We start from the raw sequence: 14,600 nt of genomic DNA on the forward strand, positions 1-14,600 counted from the left end.
TTTTTTTTTTTTTTTTTTTTTGCATTCTACATGTCTTTTATTTTTGTAACACCTTTGATGCCATGAATCCACAGGGGATGGGTTCCAGCAGCTCAGGCTCCTTCCCATTGGCTCCCACACAGTGCGCTTCTCTGGGTGGAGCAGGCTGGCGCTTCATTTGAACCCAGGTGCCTTTCTCTTTGGCTTCTTTCTCTTTCTGATCATTTTCCTTCATGCGTTTTGGGAAGCCATCTCGGCTCTTACAGTGCTTGATGTGCTCAAGATACACATTAATGCTTTTGGCAAGAACCTTGCCCTCAACTTGTTTGTTTACGACAATGCCAACAGCATGCTGGGGGACACTGTAGACTCTTCCAGTGTCGCCGTGGTAACACGAGTGGGGCATCCCTTTTTTAACAGTACCCATCCCTTGATGGCTGCAATATCACCTTTCTTGGAGATTCACATACACGGCCAAAGGAATGACTCCATGTTTTCTGAAAGGCCTAGAGAGCATATATGGGGTGCTCTCCTCTTTCCCTTGGTGTTCGTCATCTTGGCAGCTTACTGGAAGATGGTGGCTCCAGCTGAAAGGCGGCATATTTTCAAAGTGTTGTTCAGAAAATGTCTTATCAATTTATTTTCCTGTTAAGGGTATCTGACAACCCCTACCCTACCAATATAATTTTGGAAAACATTTGCTAATATAATAGTTTTTTAAAAGTCTCTTGTTGCCATCTTATTTTTTAATCTTTGTTTGTTAATAGATATAAACATGTATCATATATCTAATGGCCACTCAATATTTCATTTTTGTATAATTGCTCATTCATGTCCTTTATCCTTTTTTCAAAATTGGTGTTTCACAGATTGATTATATAAGCTCTCTGTATATTAAGGTTATTATTCCATTTACACTTTTCATTACCTATATTTTTTAATGTTTTGTTTACTCTATTATTTATAAACATATAAATTTGGAAACACAATAGTTGTAATAGGGAAATAGTGTGTTATATTCATCTCATGGGATATTATATATTGAAGAAAATGTTTCTGAAAAGTTATCAATAATATGGGGGAATGTTTATTTTATAGTATTACAGGAAAATATAGAAAAAAGTTGGATGTTTAGTATTATAAAAACAATAGGCATAGTAAGACTGGAAGAAAAACTATTAACAGTGATAATTTTTAGTATTGGGTCTTTTACTGATTTTTTCTTTTTCTTTTTCTTTTTTTTCTTTTTTTTTTTGGTAGAAGAGTAGTATTTGCCACTAGAAAAGAAGCAATCATCTTGAAGAAGAAAGAGAGAAAAAAGAAAAAGACATTGTAAAAGAACAAAAAAGGGGGGTGGCTAGTACAAAACTGATCTGTTCAGTGTTTCACTTTGCTGAGCTGTACGAGAGATAAACTGCTTCTGACACTTGAATATCTTGCTCCAAAAAACAGGAGAAGTACCAATCTGCCTTCCCTCTGCTTTCCTTCTTCTCACTAGGGGTGGACTGGACCAGGTATTTTCACAAATCAGAGGGGCCCATGAAACCCCAGAACACAAGAGAAAGGGTCTTCAGTTCCAGGATTCGAGGACTGACTCTCCATTAATTCCTCACTGAGGGCAGTTGGCCCTGCTGCTGAAGGGCAGCCCCGGGCCCTACCCCATAGGCCTGGAGGGGTGGGACAGCAGTTGGCGCACACGGACCCCAAGTCTGCCAGCTGTTAGCCACCCAGCTGTAGAAAGGAGAGAAAGATCCAGCCAGCCAGTTAGCTGACTACGCAAGGAGGGCCACTTATACCCGTTCACTGAGTATCAGTTAGTTTTCTGATTGTCTTTTCCCCAGTTGAGGTGTTACCTTCTCAGGGTATTAGTGCCCCTTGGGATAGGAGAACCAGTGACCCATATGGCATAACCACAAGCATCCTTTTTAAAATTTATTGCTGAACTCAAAGCGTTTCTCCAAAAATCATGACGTTCCTCAAAAGGAAGAAAGGGAGTTAAGAACAAGAATTTTAATCCGCACATTACTGGGCATGGCACTGGTTCTTAATCCTGGCTGCACATTGGAATCACATGAGGAACTTTCCAAATGACTAATGCAACAGGGATTTTTAAAAGCACCACAGGTGGCCGGGTGCGGTGGCTCACTTTGGGAGGCTGAGGCGGGGCAGATCATGAGTCAAGAGATCAAGACCATCCTGGCCAACATAGTGAAACCCCATGTCTACTAAAAAAATACAAAAATTAGCTGGACATGGTGGCATATACCCGTAGTCCCAGCTACTAGGGAGGCTGAGGCAGGAGAATTGCTTGAATCCAGGAGGCGGAGGTTGCAGTGAGTGGAGATGGCGCCACTGCACTCCAGCCTGGCTCCTGAGAACAGAGCGAGACTTCCTCAAAAAAAATAATAATAATAAAAGCACCACAGGTGATTCTAACATGCAGGAAGTCGGGAATCTCTAGGCAAAAGCGATGAGTTTAAAGCAATAGAGAAGACTGTTAAATCCCAATGAAGGGTTTGAGAAACAGACCCAGTGCCTCTGGTGGAGCTGGAATATTTGTAATCGTATAATTCAGTTCAAGGGTCTAGTACTTATTCTGTCACTCCGTCTCTTCATCTTACATCATCTTCATCTTGCATCTCTATGAATAACCATCTCCCCATTACCAAAGGCAGCAAAGAAAGGGTTACAATATCTTGCCCAATGTCCCCTCACTAATACAGAATGAGGCACAGAGAGATTGAATAATATAATGGAAGCCTAAGGCCACAAGCCACAGCCCTAACATCCTTGCTATTAATAGAATACTGTTTACTCTGGAGTGGAAGAGCTTTTTAATGGAATTGGTATATGTGCAGAATAGTGTTAAATCAGTGGAAGATTGAGAAAATATTAGGGGGAAATTTGCCGCTACTCTCATTATTAATTTGTAATGGATCTTTAATATGGCAATAAATGAAAACATCCTTTGACCACCTGTTAAGCCAATAGAAATAACAGAGAAATTTAGTGTACTGAACAGCATTTTAAAGACAATTACTAGACATGGATTTACTAGTGAAAATTCTATCAGAAACAAACCCAAATAAAAACGCTGTCATTAACAAAGCATATGGCCCGATATTAAAATGGTTATGAGACCAAAAGAAAGTTCTGATGCTGAAAATATATTAGAAGTTTATCAACTAATGAATAGCATACAATGGATTCGGTGATTTAAAGTTTAGTCATTTATTTTATTTACAATTTTATAAATTGGAAAGAGAAAACAATCAATAAAAAAACTACCTGAGAAGAAACAAGAATGGTAAATTCAGTGATTTCGATGTCTATTTACATGGGAAAATGTTTCAGATCCCCTGGGATGATAAAACGTCTGTTGAAAGAGACATAAAAGGAAGATGATAGGAAACTTAACAAACCCAAATTACAGAGCATGTTTTTTGCCATACTACAATTTGGTTGGGGTTGCATATGATAAAGAAAGAGAGATAAAGAAATATCTGGGCTAGGTGGCTCACACCTGTAATCCCAGCACTTTGGGAGGTCAAGGCAGGCAGATCCCGAGGTCAAGAGATCAAGACCAGCCTGGCCAACATGGTGACACCGTCTCTACTAAAAATACAAAAATTAGCTGGGCATGGTAGCCGGTGCCTGCAGTCCCAGTTAAGGGAGGCTGAGGCAGGAGAATCACTTAAACACAGGAAGTGGAGGTTGCAGTGAGCCGAGATCACCCCACTGTACTCCAGCCTGGTGACAGAGCAAGACATCGTCTCAAAAAAAAAAAAAAAAAAAAATACAATAGAAAAAGAAGAACAAGTACAGTCTCCTTGCTGTCAAGTATCTTGTAAACAAGCAGCAGCATTTATTTTTAAATGATTGTCTTCTTTTGCATGCATTCGTATTTTTTAACATAAAAACCAGACACGTAAAGCTAAGAAAATAAGCAGCTGTAATTAGAGTGGGAACTGGAATTGGGAGTGGGGGACCAGGGAAACGCAATGGGGTGGGCTTGTTTTTTGTTTTTTGTGTTTTTTCTGTTTGCAAACCTGTAGTTTTGCAAACAGGTTAAGAGAAGAAAACTCTTGTTCTGCTGCCAGAGACAAGTTCAGCAGGTTTCTGAACCAGAGAGTGAACTCACGGAAATGCCAATCCATCCACAGCCGACTATTAGTAAAATAGAGTAGATGACAGATCTGGAAGAACCCACTGAAAGCCTGGTTGAAATCTTCAGTTGCAAAAGAACATCAACAGAAAAATACAGCTGGAGGGAAATGAGCCTTGGTCTTCCTCCCAGATAGGCCCAGGAGCAGACCTCAGAAATAATCCTGATCTAAACTTGTGGACTGGCCGGTGGAGTCTTCCTCCCTGGCCACGTTCGCCTCAAAATGAAGCCTTCCCGAAGCTGTTTGGAGCAGCTTGTGGCACCTTGTTGTGTCTGTTCATTCAATATAATTAAGAACTACTTGCTCTAGGGGAAATGAAAGGATTTGATTAACAGGGAGTGTTTCTTCTCCATTTTTGCTTTCTTGCTTTTGTTCAGCCTTATCCAAATTTTTTTTTTACTGTTTTTTAAGTCCTGTCATGTTCTGGGGCACTTTCCACTTTTTGGGATAGACAACCAAGTGCTAAAGGTACATATTAATGGGGGGTATGTGTGTGTATGTGTGCACTTTAAGATGGAATGAGGGAGGCTCGGAAAGAGGAACGCATCCCAAACTGGTTTTTAGACCCCAAAAAGCAAAAAATTCATAAAACCAAAACTGACTGAAGCAGATTATGAAGAACTCTGAGCAAACGCCAAGCAGCGTGTTCCCCAGGCTTGGAATGGCATTTGCACTCTGCAGCAATAATTTCTTTGTTAACAAGTAAATCCTCCCAGTTCTTTCTGTGGCTTCTGAAGTGTCACTATTATATACCACGATGGAAAGACCACAGAGGGTGGGCTGGGGAGGGAGGGGACCTGACACCAGTTATCAATCTTTCACAAACCACAAGTTCTAAAAGAGCGCAGGATTTATGAGCAAACAAGTCCAGAGAGCCCCAGCCAGAGAGTGAAAAAATCATGGGGTTGGGATGACTGTGAACATGTCAGAACCAAAGACGGAGGAGAGAAAGATGGCACAATGAAATGGGTCTTCCTTGCAGATGGATCATTCTAATTCCCATTGAGCCTGATTTCAAGAGCATTTCACAGCTCTTCTTTCTCCCTTTGAGAAAGTCAAATAAGTAGAACATGCCAATAAATCTGATCAATACCCAGAAAACCTTATAGTTAACTAATATCCCAGTAAGGACATTTGTATTGACTCAATTCTTGATGAGGTCCAGTTGTATATCTGAGGGGTCTGCTTTATGAAATATGTAGTGCCTTGAATACAGTAGGTGTTCAGTAAATGTGAGTGCATCAGATTAGTGGCATTCTAGATAACTGAGGTTAAACAAACACTGTCCCTTTTTTTCTCTTTTGTCCCATTAATTATCAAATGCCCTTGGGACATTGTCTAAAAATGTTTTAAGATCAGTTTCTCTTTCCCATTCCCAGAACTGCATCCTTTCCTAACAATGATCATTCAATGCCTCAAAGTCTCCTGGCTTCTGGTTTATCAGATTACTCTTCCTAAGCATTCCCCAGCTCAAAAGCTTTGAATCACTTTCTAATGCCTTTGGGATAAAGCTCAAATCCCTCTGCTGACATTCTGGGCTCATCACAATTCAGTCTCGTCATGCCTCTCCAAATTTTCAATAAATCTCAAAAGAAAAATGATGCTTGCATCAAGTCAACGTCCTCTCTGGTCTTTGCAGCGGCCTGTGCATTTCTGCCGCCATAACTTTGCTTTTCCTGTTCTCCCAGCTCACCCCACCTAAAACGGTTTTCCCACTTCCTCCTTTTCCCTCTTTCCTTTCTCCACTTTTTCTACGGAACCTCACCCCTGTCTTTGTCCTGAGGGAGACTCTCAGAATTCCAGTGTCTGGGCACTGTCTGTTTCACTGTCGCCACCCACTGCAGGCCATTAGCAGGATTTTCTGTCTCTCAAGCATCGCCTTGACTTCTTGATCCACTCTCCATTCATTCATTCCTTCATCCATGCCTTCACTTGACAATCATTTATTGACTGCCTATTTTGGGCCAGGCACCATGCAAGGACCCATGAATGGAAAGATAAATGAGAAAGTGTCTATTGTCAAGGCAATCCCAATCAAAGGGAAGGAAATTACAATGCACTGTGCTCAGTTCAGTCAACTATATTTACATTATGCATATGATCTTTCTGGTTGTCAGAATCCTAAATTTCCTGAGGCCAGAAACAATACCATGGACTTCTTTTGTGGACCCTGGTAAGCTTATTGAGCATGTAACTTGGTTTTTGAAACATACTTGCTTGATGTCATTAAATGTTACAGTAACGAATTAAAACTCAAAAATTGTCTTGCTGTTTCTGCATTTTGCCAGGAAAACAATTCAGGTCTAAAATGTGAGTTATATAGAATATCTCTGAAGAAATAAAGTAACTGGTGACTTTAAGAAAGAATCAGTTGCCTAAGAGATGAGGCAAGAAAAATGCTTTTTTATGTACATATTTTTATACTTTTGAATTTGATACCCTATGAATGAATAACTTGAAAAATAATACATTTTGATACAGTTTTAATGAATCAATAGAGATAAAGCTATAGATGCCAAATTTTTATTTTTCTTTTATCCTCTTAAGCAGTGATTCCCAAACTTTTTGGCACCAGGAACTGGTTTCATGGAAGATGATTTTTCCACAAACAGAGGGTTGAGGGGATGACTTGTGGATGCTTCAAGTGCATTACATTTGTTGTGCACTTTATTTCTATTATTATTACATTATAATGTATAATGAAATAATTATATGACTCACTGTAATGTAGAATCACTGGGAGCCATGAGCTGGTCTTCCTGCAACTAGACAGTTCCATATGGGGGTGATGGGAGACAGTGTCAGATCATCAGGCATTAGATTCTCATAAGGAGCACAACCCAGATCCCCGGCATGTGCAGTTCACAATAGGGTTTACATTCCTCTGAAAATCTAATGCCGCTGCTGACCTTGCAGGAGGCGGAGCTCAGGTGGTAGTGAGAGTGATGGGGAGTGACTGTAACACAGATGAAGCTCCACTCATCTGCCCACCTCCTGCTGTGTGGCCCGGTTCCTAACAGGCCAGGGACTGGTACTGGCCTCTGGCCTAGGGGTTGGGGACCCCTACTCTTTAGGATGCTTGATAAAATGACAACTTAGAAAATCTTTACTGTTAACACAGATGATAAGAATGATGGGAAGAACACAGCGCTATTCCGTAATCATTCTTGACTTCCTCCTCTTTCTAGTGGATTCGCTTCTCTTTCTTCCTGTATTTGCTTCTAGCCTAGAATTAAGTTTGAGTCCAGAGGGAAAAAAAATCAGGCTTGGCATCAGTAGGCTCTGGTTCTACGGGTCCTGGTGCTTTCTTGCCCACTAAGAAAATGACCAATAGCAGAGTCTGTGGGGTGTCCTGAAAGGCCACGTGCGCCGGCCATGCCTGGAACAGAGCTCAGCATAGTCAGCCTGCAAGGTCAGCAGAACCCCTCTCAAGGCCATTTTCCTCCCGTATATCCCTCTGGATCTGTTCACCTTTTTACCTGAAGAAGGGGCTGTTTTTAGGGTGCTGACAGTGGTACTCGGAGGGTCAGCTGACACGCACATGGGTAAATGACATTAGAAGGATAACACCCTTTTCTACCTCTCTACTCCACTGCCGGTAATCTTGCTTTGTCGAGAAACAAAAGCATTTTAAAATGGGTGTTCTCTGTGTAGCAAGTACAGAATGGAGAGTTTTTACAAGGCACCCTTTTTAACAAAGCACCATGCATTTGAATTATATTGAGCTCAGCAGCACACTCCCGGAGTTGTTCATGAAAATTGAGAACTATCCAAACTATTGAACCTCTATTAGCTGTCTGTTTTTCCCCCCGCCTCCACTCCTTGTGCAAATCATATTCAACCCATTTGTGATAATGTTCTCACTGGCGTGCCTGGAAACTATTAAAACCAGATGTCCAGACCACACTGCAGACATCTGGGACAGAGCAACTCTGGTGGCGTCATAAACATGTCCCTGTGCATGGAGGATAAGCCCCCTTCAGGTGTCTTTTTTGGTCTTCTTATAATATCAACTATATAACTTCCAAATGAGAAACTAGAGGCAGCTTGCATTTTTGCATTTATATTTACTTTGACGTCTTTTTCTTTTTTAAGTTTGCTTTCATGAATTCGGAAACGTAAACTCTTATCTTGAGCTTCTGAGGCCTTCATAAAGATTACTCTGAGACCACACATTCATACATTGAAACTGGAGATTCGACTTGTGTATGTTACCCGCCCTGAAAACACCAGATCCTGCTTTGTTTCATCTAATAAATGCCCTATTATGAGAGAAAGAGAGAGGGGAAGAAGGGGATAACTCTATTTAAACCCAGTTTTATTTGCTTTCACTGTTACTATCAATTGTTCCTCCAGTATTTGCACAGTTTCTGAAAATATTTAAACCAAAGCAATGCTTTTCTCAGCTTTTTTTTGGTAATGAGGAAAATATGTCTGATCTTATTCATACTATCAGAACACAAGAGTAGGCTTTGGGCATGAACAAAGAGCAGTGATTGGAGAATCCCTACGAACTGATTTCTTTAAAGAAAAACTTAAAAGTGGCTTAAATGTTATATGAAAGGAGAGAGGGGGCCGGGCACGGAGGCTCACGCCTATAATCCCAGCACTTTGGGAGACCGAGGGGGAAAGATCACGAGGTCAAGAGATCGAGATCATCCTGGTCAACATGGTGAAACCCCACCTCTACTAAAAATACAAAAATTAGCAGGGCATGGTGGTGCATGCCTGTAGTCCCAGCTACTCGGGAGGCTGAGGCAGGAGAATTGCTTGAACCCAGGAGGTGGAGGTTGCAGTGAGCTGAGATTGCACCATTGCACTCCAGCCTGGGTCGGAGAGAAGGTTGGCATTCCCCTTGACAAGGATGGAAGAGGCTCTTGGGCCTGACAACAAGCATTTAGTAAAGGCATTGCCACCTACTTCGTGGCATCTAACCATTATTAAATTAAAAAATAAGATAAAATAAATATGGCACCTTTTACTGCAAAATCATTGACTTTTGAGAATTGTTTCTATGTTGATGATTTGTTTCTCATACCCAGTGTTGGGGAAGGATTCAAACCCATCCCACTGAAGGAGGAATGGGTTAAACTTAACAAGTGTTAAAATCTCCAGAGCAAATATATACATGAAAAATGGAGCCGGGCATGGTGGCTCATGCTTGTAATCCCAGCACTTTGGGAGTCTGGGGCAGGTGGATCACGAGGTCAGGACCATCCTGACTAACACAGTGAAACCCTGTCTCTACTAAAAACACAAAAAAGTTGCCCAGGTGAGGTGGCCCATGCCTGTAATCCCAACACTTTGGGAGGCCAAGGCGGGTGGATCACGAGGTCAGGAGATCGAGACCATCCTGGCCAACATGGTGAAACCCCATCTTTACTAAAAATACAAAAATTAGCTGGGTGTGGCGACAGACGCTTGTAGTCCCAGCTACTCAGGAGGCTGAGGCAGGAGAATTGCTTAAACCCAGGAGGTAGAGGTTGCAGTGAGCCGAGATCATGCCACTGCACTCCAGCCTGGGCAACAAAGCAAGATTCCACTTCAAAAAGAAGGGAAGGGAAGAGGAGGGGAGATGAAGGGAGGGGAGAAAAATGAAATGAACAGCTTTCTATTCTGCATCCCCTGCCTCCACCCCACCTCCATCCCGCCCTTTACTCTCAGAAACACATATGCTATGATGGTTTCTGTCTATTTTTCTCAGGCAGCAAATCTTGAAAGTGGGGTGCTAAAGGGAGCCCACAGTGAAGAGGACTTTTGAGCTTCCAGAGGATTATTGAGGGCTCATTGAGAGCCACAGCTTCACCCAGAACTCATGTTCTCAGGCAAGTCTGAGGTGCTGAGCCGACAGACAGCTTAATGGAACAAGGGGCTAAGTGTGAGTCTTTCTTTCACAGTGACTCTCTAGGCTGTCATCAGAGATCCAGAGTACAATATAAAAAGGACACTTAGTCTTCTTTTCTTTCAGCCTCAGAAGTTACATATTTTAGTAGTTTTATGACCAGTAAGCAGAAAATCAAATCATCAGCTCCAAAAGAAAGAGCAATGGAAATACGTGCTTACTTCTGTGCTGCTTTCTTTCTGCTTTGGGGGGAGCTAAAATTGTTGCTGTTGTTGTTTAATCTTAGCCAATTTTTTGAATACACGGTTGATTACCTATTCCGGTTTTTACGTCCTTATGATATTTCTAGATTTTTCTTGACAAAGATTAAGATGATCTTCATGCCTTCTTTGATATTAAACAAAAATCACAGATGAAAAGGAAAGCCTCTTCTGTCATTATTTCACAAACTGGAAAAAGTAAACAACAAATAATAATCATAAATAAATATTATTTTCAGACCATGCAAAGAGGAGCAGCAGCTGAAGAAACAAATTGTCCCTTAGCGAGTAGGATGAAAATGCAAAATGTTTTTGTGTGACTTTTTTTTTTTTTTTTTTTTTTTTTTTTTTGAGACGGAGTTTCGCTCTTGTTGCCCAGGCTGGAGTGCAATGGCGCGATCTCGGCTCACCGCAACCTCCGCCTCCTGGGTTCAGGCAATTCTCCTGCCTCAGCCTCCTGAGTAGCTGGGATCACAGGCACGCGCCACCATGCCCAGCTAATTTTTTGTATTTTTAGTAGAGACGGGGTTTCACCACGTTGACCAGGATGGTCTCGATCTCTCGACCTCGTGATCCACCCGCCTCGGCCTCCCAAAGTGCTGGGATTACAGGCTTGAGCCACCGCGCCCAGCCTTGTGTGACTTTTTAAATACAGATGTTTGGGGGCCTATGGATGATGATTTTGAAGTCACTGTGATTGGGGAGGACGTGTTTCCCATCCTTCCTTTTCACCAACAGCCTTTGTACTTCTCTACCCACGCTCCTGAGCATTCACCGAAGCAGGACACCCCCTACCTCCTGGATTGTTAGGATTACCAAAATGCAAAGACAAAACACCCAATCATGCTCAGGTTTGAGTTTTCAAAATGGATCGGTGAGACTCCTAACACAAATGATAGGCGTGCATGCCAAAGATGTGATTTTTAAGGGCTGGGCTTTTGACTTTCAATAGGCTGAGCCTGTTGATGCACATAAAGTTCATGACATAAACAACAGATTGGAAGGAGTATCACTGAAAACCAAATCGCAACTCCTTTGGCTAGGGTGGACAACTAGGAAAGGAGAGCAGTGAAGTCAGATGATCGTGCGGGCCTGCAAGAGCGTCCTCCAGACCCTGCCCTGTGTCCGCAGCCAAGACGGCTCCGGAGGGAGGGGAACTGTAGACATTCCAGATAGGGATCTGAGATCAGGGAAGACTGGGATTCCTCAGGGAAGTCTGGGGCATTGAGAAACTTCAAGGAGAAGTCACCTTAGCCAGCATGGAGTAGCAACAAAAGAAGTGAAATGGCAGGAGGTTTGAGGCAGGTCCCTGAGCCCCTGCCCTGGAGGGCAGTGGGAAAGCAGCATGGTCTTATACCCTCCCACTTCCCTTGAGGGAGCAAAAGGGCGGAGAAAACCAGGGAACCAGGAGGCACCTCAAGATCGAAATGTGTTGAACTTGGAGTATGTAGACCACAACCAGAGACAATGGCATGACCATAAATGGCTCAAGGAATAGACAGTGAAGACGAAAGACCAGATGCCCCTCCCCTCCAATTCACTGACTGCATGCAGCTCTCCCTCCATCTTGGATACGGCCCCAGGGAGAAGTTATCCCCCATTGACTAAGTTTTCGTGCCTGTCACCAGTGGAATAAGGACTTAAGTTAGAAATTAAGTGAAGTGACTTTTCTTATGTTTTTAAGTCATGTTTTTTGTGCACCGAAGTTTGTGGAGAGTGAAAATTTTATTTATGCTACACTGTACTAACAGGAAAATATTTTAAAAATCCATAATTGTCACATGACAAGGAATGTTTTTTAAAAATCTGAATATCCTAACGAACCAGGGTAGATCATTGCTGGTAGTCACTCAGGGTTGCTTAAGAAAGAGGCTTGATAAAAGTGAAGTAAGCATATAGACATCTCACAGTAATTACATTTTTTTTGTAATGATCAGATCTTTGTTAATATGAAATGAATCTGATCTGAGCACCGCAAATGAAAACAAAGTAAATGGAGAACATTTGAGCCAGGCACGGTGGCTCATGCCTGTAATCTCAACACTTTAGGAGGCTGAGGTGGGAGGATCATTTGAGTTTAGGAATTAAAGGCTGCAGTGAGCTATGATCGTGCCACTACCCTCCAGCCTGGGTGAGTAGAGCAAGACCCTGTCGCAAAAAAAAAAAAAAAAAAAAGAAAAAAGAAAGAAACAGAAAATTTGTATGTAAAACATAGAATAAATGAAAAATAACTAAAATTGTGACACAATCGGGAGGAACAAAGGATGTCTTTCCAGGACTTAAAGCATCATGATGAATGGATACCTCCACAGTGATCTTGAGGACTTGATCAACAGTGAGCACCTTATCATTTTTTTTTAATAAACAGCTTCATGTTTTTAGGGATTTTTCAAAATCACCCATGATTTTCTCCTATTTCGTTCTTCCCCTTCTTCCATGAAAAGAAAGCAATAGTTGAGCCCATTAACCATCAGTTTCCATTCCATGTTCTCAATTTGTCCATTCTTATCGCCAGGCTAATTATTCCACTCATTCATTCATCCGCTCAATAGCTATGTGTTGAATGCTTGGTATGTGCCAAACACTGTTTTAGGTTCTGAAAATCCATCAGTGAACAAGAGAGAGAAAATTGTCCCACCTGAGGACACTAATGAGAGTGACAACTATGAAAGAAAATGAATGTGTTAGGAGAGAAGTGCTACGGAGAGCGATAAAATAGGCAAGGGGATAGGGAATGTGGAGGGAGAGGTCATAATCTTAAACGCAGTGGTCTGATCAGAGCTCACGAAGATGGTGACATCTGAGCAAACACCTGAAGGAGATGAAGCAATGAGCTCTGCAGAGATCTGGGAAAGCGCTCCTGGTGGAGCAGATACTAAGTGCAAAGGCCTTGAAGGGGAGGCATGCCTTGTGTCTGCAAGGAGGGGCAAGAAGACCAGTGGAGCACTAAGAATATGGGGGAGGCAGTAAAAGGAAGTGAGGTCAGAATGTGATGGGAACCAGATTGTAGGACCATAAGACCATTACAAAGACTTTGGTTTTTACTCTGGAGGGCTGTAGGCGTTATCCGAATGACATTCTAATGGCACCACCATGGCCGCTGGAGTGGGAATAGACTAAAGGGGCCGATGACAGGCGAGTATTTAGGATAGTGCAGTAATTCAGGTGAGAAATGATCCTAGCATGGATAAGACTGGTTGCCATGGAGGGGGAAAGAATGGTCAGATTCTGGACTTACTTTGAAGATAAAACTAGTGAGACTTATTTATGGATTAAATGCAGAGTAGGGGGGGAAAAAGGAGTCCAAGCTGATTCTAAATAGTGAAATATATATATATATATAATCACTAGTGTTCTTCATTCTAAACCCCAAAGAACCTTCAGTACATTTTTGGCATTTGTGCACAGCAATGTTACTGAAAACAAAACAACTAAAAGAACGCATTGCATTTCTATGCATGAGCAACAAATAAGCAGAAAACAATTAAAATGATATTGTTTACAGTGCTAAAAACAACTGGGAAACATAGCAGCAGCGCAGAGGAGGCACTGAATGTCGCAAAGAAGATGAGACACACAAGAAGGTAAGTGGCTGAGTTGTCATGATAAAAGTCGTGGTCAAACAAGATAATTGAACGTAAGATTCCAGAGGTGGAGCCACTCTGTGTGATGACGAGGGCTAACAGTGGCATTCCGCAAATGGCTGAAGGGAAGCAGAGGCTCCAGCAACTTCATCATTTCCTTCTATGAGGTATTGGATGGGAGACTCTGTTTGCAGGCGTGGAGAAGAGTCCATAGGTCTTGTCAAGAGGTTGTTTCAGTATGTTTTTGATTCAGATCAATAATTACAGCACAGATACTTTCATTCTCATTTTTGTATAACAAATAAAAACATGTTTTGTTTGTCTTCATTGTATGATCGTCTGGCTTAAGAGCGTGGCAGATGGAGAGTGCAACTTCCAGACACAACCACCCAGGAAATACCAGCGGAAAAAAAGGAAGGAATATTTGCTTTCAAAATTCACAATTCTTATAACTCATACATGTGTCAGCTACGAACATGTGCATGCCTGTGTTTGTGTGTGTGTGTTTTCTGGGGAAACACACTAAATCAGATTAGAGGAAATTGCCATCTTTGTGGTCATGTAAGTCAATATCAGCAAGTACATATTTTCATGTTTTCTGGATCTGCTATATGAAAATTACTGACCAAGCTGAAAAGATTGGTTTTACAGATAAAGGGAATGGGGTGTTACACACTACTTTATGCTTTGACGGAGAAAACAAAAACAAGCAGGGCTAAGTGCCAATTATATCTTGCTATTATTGCCAATATGATTCTATTAACTATGT

The 14,600-nt window shown here is 41.8% G+C and overlaps 1 pseudogene; it reads left to right on the forward strand.

The window, feature by feature from the left end:
• Positions 1-8,973: 8,973 nt before the first annotated feature.
• On the forward strand, positions 8,974-9,091 carry LOC120361201 (U6atac minor spliceosomal RNA; annotated as a pseudogene).
• The last annotated feature ends 5,509 nt before the right edge of the window (positions 9,092-14,600 follow it).

Source organism: Saimiri boliviensis, chromosome 4 (assembly GCF_048565385.1).
Source record: "Saimiri boliviensis isolate mSaiBol1 chromosome 4, mSaiBol1.pri, whole genome shotgun sequence".
In the NCBI taxonomy this organism is placed as follows: domain Eukaryota; kingdom Metazoa; phylum Chordata; class Mammalia; order Primates; family Cebidae; genus Saimiri; species Saimiri boliviensis.